The sequence below is a fragment of the Bolinopsis microptera genome, chromosome 7 (genome assembly GCF_026151205.1).
Source record: "Bolinopsis microptera isolate Bmic1 chromosome 7, MBARI_Bmic_1.0, whole genome shotgun sequence".
In the NCBI taxonomy this organism is placed as follows: Eukaryota; Metazoa; Ctenophora; class Tentaculata; order Lobata; family Bolinopsidae; genus Bolinopsis; species Bolinopsis microptera.
In genome coordinates, this window is record NC_087078.1 from 185,799 (window position 1) to 200,294 (window position 14,496).

At 39.5% G+C, this 14,496-nt stretch overlaps 1 long non-coding RNA gene across 1 annotated transcript; it reads right to left on the bottom strand.

The window, feature by feature from the left end:
- Positions 1 to 10,183: 10,183 nt before the first annotated feature.
- LOC134818491 (uncharacterized) lies at positions 10,184 to 13,974 on the bottom strand. Its single transcript, XR_010160653.1, has 4 exons — positions 13,898 to 13,974; positions 13,606 to 13,709; positions 11,276 to 11,346; positions 10,184 to 10,284 (listed from the first exon to the last, which is right to left on the bottom strand). It is a non-coding gene; the product is annotated as an uncharacterized LOC134818491 (long non-coding RNA).
- Between the last annotated feature and the right edge of the window lie 522 nt (positions 13,975 to 14,496).

Below are 14,496 nucleotides of genomic sequence, written 5' to 3' on the forward strand. Positions count from 1 at the left end.
CAATCACATTCTCTCACATTATTTATAGAATAAGACCATCCTAAACAAGCGTAACACTGTGCCTTAAATTTAACTTTCGCCTGCTGAGAGCCACTATCGTTTACAGTTTCATCAATATTCGATTGTAGATCGTTACTAGTATTACTGTTTTTACAGCTTTTGCATGACCAGGTAGGATTCGCTTTCAGTGCTTTAGCTTCAGACTTAGATAACGATTCGCATTTATGATGTTTAGTTGCTTTACATGTTGCACAAAAGAGTAATGGATGATTCTTTGTTAAACGTGTTTTACAAGTGCCACATTGTTTAGAATTGGTCGGTGGATCTACTTGATTAGTTATACTGATAATATTTAATATATAAAACTTGTAATATAGTTTCGCTATAGAACTAGGAAAACGTAACCTGTCAGAACTGTTCAGCAAGGACTATTCAGCCCTGAGTGTGAATCAGCTCGTGACTTTCCGACTAAACTAAGAGTAACCTGTACAGATTTACCTGTACAGAGTACAAATCAAAACCTGCCTGCCTGTTTATTATACCTGCCTGTTTAAAATGAAATTAAAAAAATACAAGATCTGTGTGAGAGTGTATACAAATTGTAGTGCTGTATCTGTGTGACCTCATTCCTGAAAAAATTTTTGTGTCACGTATGTCATCGTAAGATTGTACGTCGTATATATGTTCTATTATGTTATAAATGTCTGTCATGCTGACATAATAATTATAGTGATGAATATTTTGGGTTATTGATATGAAAGATCGTGACCGTTTAAGTGTGATTGTATTGTTATTATCAGCCTTGATTTAGTGAGATAGTGATGGTTGATTTCAGAAATAGTTGACTGAGTAAATGTAAAGGTTAATAGGCCGATTTGAATATTAGACTAGAATAAATTGTAAATATGAGATTACAGGATGAGATTAGATAGTGTTTGAAAGAGCCAATCAGATCATTTCTAGCCTCGGTGCTGAGCTGTGAGCAGCTGATTTTGAAAAAAATAAAGTCATGGGATCGCTAAGACATGAAAATATAGCAAATAATTGATGATAGCCACTAGCCAGTTTGAAATTATAGTGCGATTATTTAATTGTAATCCTCTTTTCATTGTACGATAGGCTGCACCCTCTGATGCAGGTATTTGTCGATACGTTTATTCACAGCAGATTTGTTGACATTTTGGGTAATTTAATAGACTTCTTTTAACATAACTTAAACTTAACTTTATCAGTCAGCTCAACTTCATGGCTTAAACACAAAACTAGTTCACCTATAAGTGGACCGAGAAAATCGTTCTACTATGTTAGCATAAAGGACGCGTAAGGGTAGCGGCCCTTTACGCAGCCCCAGAGTCAAGAGGATACAGTGAACCCAGCTTCTGGTTAGCACTGATTTACCTAGCTTGTTGAAGTGAATGCCGTCGCGTGCCAGGTGCGGTAGGCCGAATAGAACATTATCAAAGAGTTTGAAATTTCTACTGCGTAAGGAGAGTTGGAGCATCAGTTCGTTCGTCAGATCTATTGTCCGGTTCATTTTGTTGAAACGATCTGCATTTATGGACAATGGGCTGATGGAGTCAAATAAAAACTGGACGTTCAAGTGTCTGTACTTGTCAATGAAAAGTTTAACGTGGTTGTGGAGAGTCTGGGGATATGCACCGTTTTTCCTCAGGTCGTTTATCCCTGCTGAGATTAGGACTACGTTAGCCTGCCGAATGGACTCATCGTGTTGGTCGAGATCGCGCAGCAGAAAGAGATCATTTCTGAAAGCTACGGCAGGCTCTTGCAGTTCACTGCAATCAAAAGAAGCGTTTTTGGAATCAGAGAGGATCAGTACGCGTTTAGGCCCTGGCTGTCTGGTGGTGGAGGGATGAGAGACAGGGCTCTGCTTAGGACGGGATGATGGACTGATCAAAGTTCTGCAAGTAATGCTGATCCGGGTGCCTGTGCACTGCTCTTGATGGACCCGCGGTACACTGTGATCGAAGAGGTTCTGGCTAGACCGAGTCATGGAGTACAAAGACCCGTGCTCGGGGGTAATGGAAAATCGCTCGTACTTTCCTGGCAGCTTCCTCCTGAAAACAACTGGGCGTGCAGCTCCGAGAGTGATGGTCAGGATGGAACTATCGGGGTCAAGCGACGGCTCGTTGTCGCTGTGGGGAGGAATGTGAGCTGTGTGTGAGTCGTATTTAGTCACCAAGAAACTATTTGAGGATTCATGGACATCGGGGGACAAAGATACGAGTTTATCAATAATAAGTTTCAGATATGGGTTTGAGTCAAAGTCCCTAGCCTTGTGGTGGCTCCCCCCGTACTTATAAGGCAATGATCCGTAATAAGCCGTTTTCCTGCTCCCAAAATCACGGTCATATTCAGTCCCTGAGTCCAAGACTCCTGCATCAAAATCTGCGAACGGATTACCTTCGTAAAGTTCGTAAGGTTCCAGATTACCTGGTGAGTGCTGAATAACTGGAGCATCTAACGGTGCTGGAGCTGGAGGTTGAGAGAAGCAGATGTCAGCGTTCTCTGGAACTGCAGGCGGAGCACACGTAGCTGGTGTTTGGAGGTCTGCTACCAGTGTCTGGGCGGAGTCGATGTTCTTCTTCAGCTCCTCCAACTGGGAGTTCGCTTCACAGACGTGCCTCGAAAAATGGGAGGTTAGATCGTTCAGTCTGTGTGTCAGTGCGTCGCCGTCAGTAGACCTTTATAGCGTCGCATGTCAATGATAGACATTTTTAATTTAAATGGCCCTCTAGTCCGTGTAGGAAAACCGCAGACTCCTTACCTTGGAATCCTTCTGAAAGATGGAACTTCTGAAACCTGCTGTTGGAACATCCACCCCTAACACTACTGGCACCTTACCTGTTGACGAGGACGTCAACTCTAAAAAAGAAGAAAGCTGTAAGAAACCCCGATTGGTAGATAAGATGCCAGTATATGACAGTAATCACGCCGAATGCTCGTGATACTTCGGTGTGTACAGTGTCCATCGGAGACGTAATCATTATACGTGGCCTTAAATCTCTACCCCGTTCCAGTATCTTCTAGAACAAGTTTTCCCGCTCTGTCCGTTGGCGATGTCCAACTACCTTATCTACTCAACGTACCAATTCCCATGGAACGGAGCCCCGACCACCCCATGACGATAGTCCGCCCCTAATTAACTGGAAATCGGAGACGGAGTCGAGGGAACCTGGCATTGGACCCGGGGTCAGACGCGCCGAGACAGAGAGATCCAGAATCACTTCTCTTACAGGCATTTACGTGACGCAGCTCAGCCCCCGCAGAGATCAGCCCCCACGGATCCTGGATCTAGAGGACCACGCCGCTATCGCAGATCTCAGGACGCCGACTAGGAGAACTCATACCTCGGATTAGCTCTCAGCAGTTGCAGAAGGACCTCGCTACTTCAGATGCCGGCCCGTCCGGAGACTTCTCTCCTGCTAACGCTACTTTCCTATCGACGACTGGGTGAGTACTCCTAGAGTGGCCTTAGACTATAACGTGTTAAATTATTCTATCGCTAACAAGTGTATGTATCCAATGATTAGTTTATTTACCTTGATGTCAGAAGCTCGATTCTGGCCCCTTAAATAAGCGTACTTCACTAGACTTAAAACATACAAGTATGTGACCTTAGAGTCACTAGCACGGGAACAGTCCTGTGCTATAATTATCATTGACAGTATAAAGACTGGGAGCCTTCGCGGTTCCCAGCATATAATCGTGGTGCAGGTGGTAATGCACCAGTCCATTGAGGTTGGGTGTCACTATATTAGTGGAACTGTACGATCCCAGACCCTGGTGAGACCTGAAGGAGGATATGATCGAGGTAAGTGATAGCCCGCATTTCCTGGCTAACCAGGCAAGATCATATTTCGAGGGCGGTAGGTACGCCCTCGTGGAGCCTATAATAAGTATCCTGACCTAGGTTTTATTAGTGTGTTTCGGTCCGCGTGAATATATTTAGAGGCAGTCAGGGAGACTGTCGGGACTCTTTCTCTGTATTACTCTTGATACGTTTTATACCTCCTATTTTAACCACCGGTTTCTTTTGTACCCCATGCACCCCTTACTTTACATCATAGTTGGTTCGTGCGCACTTAACGTACTTTTAAAACATAACGCAATTAACGTACGAAAAAACGTAAAACGGTGAATTCAACGGTAAATGTACTTAAACGCACTTTTAAGTAAGTTTTAACGCACGAAATTATTCAAACGCACTTTGCGTACTTTTCCCGAAAAATTGACGCACGAACCAACTATGCTTTACATGGGATATGGCCAAACCAGCGTAAACACGGATCACCGGGCAGGGATAGATAGCTGAGCGTGGTGATTAAATCACTCTACACTTGAACTCTGACATTCTTCTAAAAGACCTCCAGACAATTCATGAATAACCTGATTTTAAGGTTCTTTGATCTAACACTGCCGGCGTCTCTTCCGAGGTTGTCTAATCTATTTATCAATTTAGCTCGAGAGCTTTAAACAAACATTGCACGTGCCTCGGCTGCCCTGATGGAGTAAAACATTTAGCTAGAACCATGATCATTAGTGGCAGTGGCTATCCCTGCTGCATATAATGCAGTACGTGTACTAATAGCAGCAGATATGAAATAACAACACGATTGCTTACTGATTCGCTTGCAAGAAATTCCTGAGCTGAATAGGGCCGGTAGCTCAATTAAAGCACTAGGCATGTAACCCGGAGGTTGGCAAATCATACCCGCCCCGGCATTATGCCGTCCCATGATTTTCCGAATTGCTTACCAGTGGTAGTTTAACCCTGGAAATGAAGTTAAAGATTATAATTGTATTATTTTATAGGGACGTACTAAAGAAGAAATCAACGATGTCAGCAATATGAAGATGACTGAAAGTAAAAATGTGCGACTGTGCGTACTACTAAATCACTCAACAGTCAACACTCAAATTTTAAGATTTTGAAAACTGTCTCGACCACTTGATATGACGTGGTAGCCTGTGAGCGTGTAGACCGCTCCTCTTTCATTTTTTTGAGTAGCCGATTCAAAACCAAAACCTGTGACCTGGGTTTACATGAGACGTGGGAGCCTGTGAGCGTGTTAGTTTCCTGCGGAAGGTGTTATTTGCCTGTGAGTCGAGCACTTATGCTGCAGTTCTAAGTTTAGTAGAGGCTATAAGAGCCTTTCCTTTGATGTAGAGTAATAGTATGTAAGCGTATAGACCGCTCCTCTATCATTATTTTGAGTAGCCGATCCAAAACCAAAATCTGGGTTTACATGAAACGTGGGAGCCTGTGAGCGTGTTAGTTTCCTGCGGAAGGTGTTATTTGCCTATACTGGGAAGAGCACTTATGCTGCGGTTTTTAGGCTAATAGAGGTTATTAGAGCCTCCCTTAATTGTTGTAGAGATGGCTAGTCCCTTCCTTTACGTAGGTTAGAAACACCCACAACCCATGCATCTCTCGTTCAATAATTGTGAATTGTTTTTAAAAGATTGCGCGCGCGCCGCGCATTTTGTTCAATTTAAAGTCAATGTTTTAAACAAATAAGTATAATTCGTATAACTTTGATTAACGTTTTAGTTATGAATATTTTCCTGCCTATACCTAAAACTTTGACTGTATTGTTATTTAGAAAATTTCTGATCATTTCGTGTAAATATGCCCAATTAGTTTTACTTAGTTCAAGTGTTATGATCAAAACAAAATGGAAGACTTTTACTTGTTTTAAAATGCACTTAACTCTATTTACAGTTAAGCTAGAAATTTCAAAATTGCTAGATAATGATATTTAGACCATAAATTGTATGTTGTATTAAAAATCATACTAAAAGGATTGTTCTGGAATTTATGAAAAGCATTTAAAGAGTGCTCATAATATATATCTTGTCAAAACGCGCGAAAACGCGCAAAATACGTAGTTTGCAATTTGCGCTTTTGCAGCCACTGTGGTCCACCCCTTTGTAGATATTATCGTTTCAACTGAGCGTTGTGTCTTACATAAACTACTGTCCCCTGACTGTCAATTACATCAGAGTGCAATTTCTGATTATATTTTTCCAGCTGAACAATGTACAACGACTGTCTATACATAACTTTTAACGCAGCATTAAGACTCTGAGCCATGCGACTTCCCTGGTTACCCTGGTTACCCTGGTTACCCTGGAGATTTCTCTTTTATCACTGAAACTCTGAACTGCTTTTAAAGTCCTATTATAATTATTACATGCAATTTACAATCCTATATCACAGCTCATATCATTCCGAATCTTACTCAATTACAAAACTTAGCAAAATTAGTTCGTATATAATTATATAACGTAACATTACGATTAATTTACAAAATGACTATAACTGACGACTGATTACTGATCACGTCTACTGGTTCAGGTTAGCACTTAGCAGCTTTATTTTCAACAAACTAATCTAACTCGTCACACAGCGATGGTTGACTTGTAGTTGTCACGTTATGTGAGTAGGCCCGACCAGAAGACACTGCAACTAAGCAACTTGCAGGTTGGCCGAATTTCACCTTTTAACAATTAAAATATTAATATAATATTACACTTTATCTGATAGATCGGTAAATACATGCTACATTCAATATTTGATTTTCATATTATTTGAGGACGCACCATTGCTTCCGGCACTAAATTGCTTGCCCAACCATGAAAGTCACGTAATAATTTTTGGGCGAGCGAATTAGTAAAAGTCTGCACCATTAGCAAAGTCTCAACTTTCATTTACATTATTAACTTATACCCGTCTTTGGATTTTGATTTAACGGGTGATACTGATTAACTGATACTCGTAAAATATTCGACCAGCGTCGATCGAGTCCAACTCAGCGCGCGTCTTGGCATAAACCTTCAAGATTTTGGTTCGTATGACCATATATGGAATAATAGCACGTGATGAAACCACGCGCATATGTAAGGACAATTTAGTTGCCTTCTGTTCTGTTTGCTTTCGTTGAGAGTTTGACTTGCGCAACGCTGAGCTTCGATCTTATACGTCATTTTAAGTCCACAATTACGGATTGATCTTATCTGTTAGTGTTATCGGTTTTCGAGGATGGCTACGTTCTTCGGACAAATGTTTTGTTATTCTCAAAATCTAGTTTTATGTTCTGTAAGTTAATTACTTAGTCAAAAAAAGACTCCATACTAGCCCTAACATAACGATCAAGCCACAAATTAGGTTCTATAATGATTTAATATTGTTGAATAAAGAGATTTGAATATAATATTTGTTTTATTCTGAATATTTGTTTTATTCTGACTAATACTATTTCTGCTATTATGAGTAAATTTAAATACTAATAGCCAATAGGTTAGGCAGACTAGTCCCATTTTTAATATTTTTACATTCTTCATTATTTGGGGTAATTTTTTGTTGTTTCCAAACCACGAATGACGAATGTAATCACTTTGTTTATTCTATGTTTATTCTGGCCCATTCATATTATTGTATAAAAGTAAACATTTTGATACAAAACACTGTAATATCTAGCAATAACTCAGAAAGGATACGAAAGGATACACAATTAGATAATAATAAGTTAGTGGGTGAAATTATCTGCAAGTCATAATTGCTAGCTTAATATATTTGTACAAATGTCGCCTCAGTGGCGTTATTGGTTATTTGATAGCCTTGGCCCTTTAACCCGGAGGTAGCGAGTTCGAAACCCGGCTGGGTCGAAATTTCAAAAATCGTCAATTAGTTCACGGATTGAAGGCTTGTGTATACATGTTTCAGAAAAATAGAACTAGTCACCCACCAACGTTATTACACAGTAATATAAGATCTAATGCCATATGATACGAGCAAAGCTACTCAGTTTATCTAACAAAGGTAACATGTAAGATATCTTGTCTAATGTTTCACCCTCCCTTGGGAATATAACAACAGAGCAGTAAACACGTGCTCTGGATAACATTAAGTAAAGTTGAGTCAGGTCCTCCACCTCCCTGTACACTCCCCACAGTACTATTACAGCTGGCCACTGAGCAGAATAACTATCCTTACAGTCACACACTGCAATCTTACTATCAGTGTTATCACATCTCATATCAACACTGTCCTCAACTAGTGACATTACACTATAACTAGGGACATTAGTAACTATACCTATATCAGAATGCTTTAATCCATCACACAATCTATATAATTCATTATTAAATACATGCACAATACTAGTAACATTGAAATCATTAAACACATGTATGACAGGTAATGTACCGTGTATAAAGTGTCCTGGTAATTGTGTAGGTAAAACTAAATCTAAAATATCTGATTTAAGAGAACATAATTTAACGAATTGATTTCTAATTACAGATAAAATACTCGATAAATCAGACGTATTTCTCAAGTTCATAGATAAAGTAGTACTCTGATGAGGTGCTAATATAGCAGTAAAACCATTAACTACGATTGAAATTTTATCTGTGCTAAATAACGCCCAAGCCTGAACATAATCACATGCTATCCACACATTCTTATCTGCTGATAATTCTAAGAACTTGTTAATCAGTTCACTCCACATTTCAGCTGTGGTTTTCCAATCAATTACTGTCTGTATATCATCAACAAACAAATGATAACCACTCAGTACACTGAGTCTATCTGTTAAATGTGTGGTTTTTGGAATACCTGTTATCTCCACAATAATAACACGACACGAACTCTCTGTAATCAGATCAGCTAGTTGTGCGGGAGTGTGACGTATACGTTTACGTGTAATAGTGTGTCGAAATTCACTAGTGCTTATCAGTTCATATTCTATCCTAGCTTTCTTTAATGCATCTTGATAATGCTGCGAATTGTTCCCTTTTCCTGTAAACTTAAATACAACTACTTTATTGTTATTATCAGATTGTATTAGCTGTATTATCTTACCACACAATATGACAGTCTTTCCCGCTCCCGCGGGTCCGTTGATCCACAACAGATTCTCATTTGAATTAAACACATCATTTTGTTGTGTGGTTAAATTTAGAACCCCAACATATCTGCTTATGACATCAGGAGCTTTTACAACCCCTGGATTTTGTTCACGATTTTTACCTTTTTTAGGCTCAAAAGTGATGCGACCCTCCTTAAGTTGTTTGTTGACATCCACAATACATTGTCCTAAACTGCACTTGGATTTATCACACGTGTCTCTTTCTGTGGCCCATATGGCTAGTAAAATGTTCCTTGCTTTCTCATGAGAATCTTGATTGTATCCAGATATTGGTATTTCTGTACTCGATACTGTTTCTTCAGAAGCTCTTCTAATAGATGATATGGCCTGAGTTACATTTTCTGCCCACCAAGCAGCAAAAGTAGATAAGTCCTCATCTGTTTTAACTAATTCCCTGTTTGTTGGATTATTGTCTGAGTCAGAAATTACTTCTCCTTCACTGCTCGTGTCATCTGTATCAGTGGTTTTATTACAGCAGCGAGAAAAGCAACTTACTAAACGAGAAAAATAGTTTTGATCAGGATAAGTCTGCTCCGTTAAACTTGTCGGCAAGTTTATCGAGGGTTCCTTTGAAAAATCTGATTTGTTGCGGCAATTGGAAATGTCCTCTTCAAATATGATAGTTGACAGTTCCTCATCACTTAACCGGAATTCTGTCATCTCACTAAGTTGAAACTCATCTTTAGACCGTTTACTAAAATTAGGATAGGCAGAAAACTGAAGAATTTTTGCATCCTTATCCATATCCTTGATCAGTCCCACTATCTTGTTTCTTTGTTTGACTGATTTCTGGAACGTTCCATTCAGTGCTCTCAACTGCTGTTCTCTGTTACACCCAGGTTCCCAGTCCTCGCCAATTGAACACAGGTGGAAGTCTGGTTCACATTCCAAAACCTCTCCAACATTCTCCATGTTCTTTACCTCTATAACAATGAAACTGTCCGCACAAATGATAAGAAAGTCACATTCCCCCTCCAGTTTTCCTGCATTTTTGCCTTTACATTTAGAACATTCTTTCCGAATGTGACTTTTACCTACACACGTACGAAATTGATGATGCGTGTATTTGAAGCTGTGGAGAACAATAAAGTTTCCATCTACCTTTTCCAAAGCCCTATACACCTTAACTTCAGTCTCGTAGTCTGACTGATGTTGTTTGTCATCTCTAAAGCTGGGACCAGGTTGATCTTCTTCTGGATATACATCAATGTAGGTCTGTTCTGGTGCTCTTGGAAGCATTGTAGGCTGGTTTTCTGCCGTTGCGCAATATTCTTCGAATATTTGTTTGCCATTTTCCAAATATTTATCCATTGCTGATCAGTTGATATATCTGAAATGAAAAGAGTATATAATGAGGGAGTGATGCGGATTCCAGGATTGATATAATATGTTCTTATCTTACAGCTCTCAACAGTATAACATCATTATAAAATTTCAACTAACAAATTATTTAAATTGGTCGTTTTTAGTGCCGGGTGGTGTAGTGGTATTTCACTCGCCTCCCAAGCGGAAGACCGGGGTTCAAACCCCGTCTGAGGCAGGCAGGCCAGGTCAACAAGCTGTGATTGGTACAGGATTTATCCTGGTAATTATGCTCGGAGGATATCAGTGACGCGATTCCCACTACAGTGTAAGCTGCAGTGTAGCTGTAATAGTCTACCGCCATTCGGAATGAGTGTGAACTTGCTTACCAGGCAATCATGATTTCCGCTTGGTACTCATCAGGTCTCTAAGAAAGCCAACAGTGTGCTGATCATGATATGCATTGTCATATGTACTTCCTAGAAGCAGCACACGGCCCATTTCGGACTTGCACGAGTTATAATTATTTTTTTAGTGCTTTTGAAAATGGTGGGTCCGAAGTTTGTTACAGTGACAGAATTTCATATTGTCCTATAAAGCATTAGTTAAATTGCTCGAAAAGTTTATGTAACTATATACTCTGAGCAGTCTTTAAATAATAAGTACCTACTGCCTAAAGTTTAGTTACTTTGTTGAAATTAGGAGGAGGTTTTTTTCTCCTATTATTTAATTATCAAGCAGTGTATTCCAAAAATGTATATAATCTGTATCATGTATGATGCTCCTGCAATTGCTATTAAGTTGTTTGTAATATTTTTTCCCCCAAAAATGTTGGCACTTTCATGTAGTTATTTCATTTTTATATCAAGAATTACCTAGAAGCGCTTTCTGATCTGAAATTTCTTAGTCCGGATAAACTATATTAATCATATTTATCATTGGCTCCACAATATTTCTATTGCCCAGTGTCCACCTTAACAATCATACAAATTACATAAACAAATATTTTAATTTGGTACCTGGTGTCGAGAGACTGTTAAAATTCGTAATTAATTGAGTTAGTGAGTTGATTTGATCCTCTCTTTGAATCCTGAAATACTCCATGTTATTTTTCTTATACTTTACTTCAATTAATCATGGCAGCTGTAATTTATGATAATATAAAATTAGCTGTAACGTTATCAAAGAGTATTGCTGGGAAATGGGGAGATTAGGTTTGGCCTCTATACAGCCATAATGCAGCCACAATACGACCTTGATACGGCCACCATACGGTCTCTATTAAACAGCCTCTATACAGCCACGATACAGCCACTATACGTCCTTGATACGGCCACCATACGGTCTCTATTAAACAGCCTCTATACAGCCACGATACAACCACTATACGTCCTTGATACGACCACCATACGGTCTCTATTGAATAACCTCTATACAGCCACGATACAGCCACGATACGGCCTCTATACAGCCACGATACAGCCACAATACAGCCACTATACAGCCTTGATACGGCCACCATACGGTCTCTATTAAATTACCTCTATACAGCCACGATACAGCCACTATACGTCCTTGATACGGCCACCATACGGTCTCTATTGAATTACCTTTATACAGCCACGATACAGCCACTATACGGCCTTGATACAGCCACCATACGGTCTCTATTAAACAGCCTCTATACAGCCTCTATACAGCCACTATACGTCCTTGATACGGCCACCATACGGTCTCTATTAAACAGCCTCTATACAGCCTCTATACAGCCACTATACGTCCTTGATACGGCCACCATACGGTCTCTATTAAATTACCTCTATACAGCCACGATACGGTCACGATACAGCCACTATACGGCCTTGATACAGCCACCATACGGTCTCTATTAAACGGCATCTATACAGCCACGATACAGCTACTATATGGCCTTGATACGGCCACCATACGGTCTCTATTAAACGGCATCTATACAGCCACGATACGGTCACGATACACCCGCTAACGGCCTTGATACAGCCACCATACGGTCTCTATTGAATTACCTTTATACAGCCACGACACAGCCACTATACGGCCTTGATACGGCCACCATACGGTCTCTATTAAACGGCTTCTATACAGCCGCTATACGGCCTTGATACAGCCACCATACGGTCTCTATTAAACGGCATCTATACAGCCACGATACGGTCACGATACACCCGCTAACGGCCTTGATACAGCCACCATACGGTCTCTATTGAATTACCTTTATACAGCCACGACACAGCCACTATACGGCCTTGATACGGCCACCATACGGTCTTTATTAAACGGCTTCTATACAGCCACGATACGGTCACGATACAACCGCTAACGGCCTTGATACAGCCACCATACGGTCTCTATGGAATTACCACTATACAGCCACAATACAGCCTTGATACGGCCACCATACGGTCTCTATTAAACGGCTTCTATACAGCCACGATACAGCCGCTATACGGCCTTGATACAGCCACCATACGGTCTCTATTAAACGGCCCCTTGTAGTGTATCTTTTGTTGAAGCAACTTATTATTTATTCTTAACTTTATATTGCCTTGCCAGAGAGCTGAAACCCTATCTGTTTGGCTGGCAATTATGTAGCTGTTGCTACGATAATGCCTGAGCTCTCATGTTAGATCCATTGTAAAGTATATACGCGCCCTCCAAACAGGAAGTGTATGAACTTATGCATCACAGAGCTAGTGGTATTGGATAAATGAGCTCAGTTCTTCTAAGGCTTTTTGGAGTTGGTCACTTGTCCTAAACAGAGTCCTATGCACCTTGCAAACTAAGCTCTTGGTGACTCCATGCCAGTAGGTTTATGAACAGGGGTGTTGCCATGAGAGGTTCCGACTGGGAACTCTGACAATGTTGAACGATTTTTCATGCTATTCCTTTTGATGAAGTTCACGAGTCCTTAATTATTTTATTATTACTATTATTTAATTATTTGAACTGTTCAAGTCTTTCTTGACTAAATCAAAGATACTAAAGACAAAGTAAAGTGCACAACCACAAGTTAAACCTTGTAGATGTAAGATTGGCCACAAGGACGAACCTGGGAAAACACCTGAACACTGGGCAGTGTCTTTAAGGCAACTCTTACTTACTACACTCTATACAGCCACAATACGGCAACGATACAGCTACTATATGGCCTTGATACGGCCACCATACGGTCTCTATTAAACAGCCTCTATACAGAGGCCTCTATATTATATTTAATTTCCTTCTAATTAATCAACCAATTAAACAACTAATTAAGAACGAATACTGAGGGAAGATTGAGTTATCTGAACACTGTAAAACATTGACAAACCTGATAATATAGCTGGTAGTATAGAGTCTTCACAGGATTGACTAAAGTTAGGAAGTAGTTTCTTGAATAAGTCGTTATGATCTTCTACTTCTGTTCACTGAAATCTGATATACTCCACGTGAGTTTTCTAAACTTATAGTTTTAACTTTGAAATAGCGTGCTGGCTGTTGTATTATTAAATGATACTAATATATTAAATTTCCTTCAAATTAATCAACCAATTAATTAACTAATTAAGAACGAATACTGAGGGAAGATTGAGTTATCTGAACACTGTAAAACATTGACAAACCTGATAATATAGCTGGTAGTATAGAGTCTTCACAGGATTGACTGAAGTTAGGAAGTAGTTTCTTGAATAAGTCGTTATGATCTTCTACTTCTGTTCACCGAAATCTGATATACTCCACGTGAGTTTTCTAATCTTATAGTTTTAACTTTAAAATAGCGTGCTGGCTGGTGTATTATTAAATGATACTAATATATTAAATTTCCTTCAAATTAATCAACCAATTAAACAACTAATTAAGAACGAATACTGAGGGAAGATTGAGTTATCTGAACACTGTAAAATATTCACAAACCTGATAATATAGCTGGTAGGATATAGTCTTCACAGGATTGACTGAAGTTAGGAAGTAGTTTCTTGAATAAGTCGTTATGACCCTTTACTTCCGTTCACTGAAATCTGATATACTCCACGTGAGTTTTCTAAACTTATAGTTTTAACTTTAAAATAGCGTGCTGGCTGTTGTATTATTGAATGATACTAATATATTAAATTTCCTTCAAATTAATCAACCAATTAAACAACTAATTAAGAACGAATACTGAGGGAAGATTGAGTTATCTGAACACTGTAAAATATTCACAAACCTGATAATATAGCTG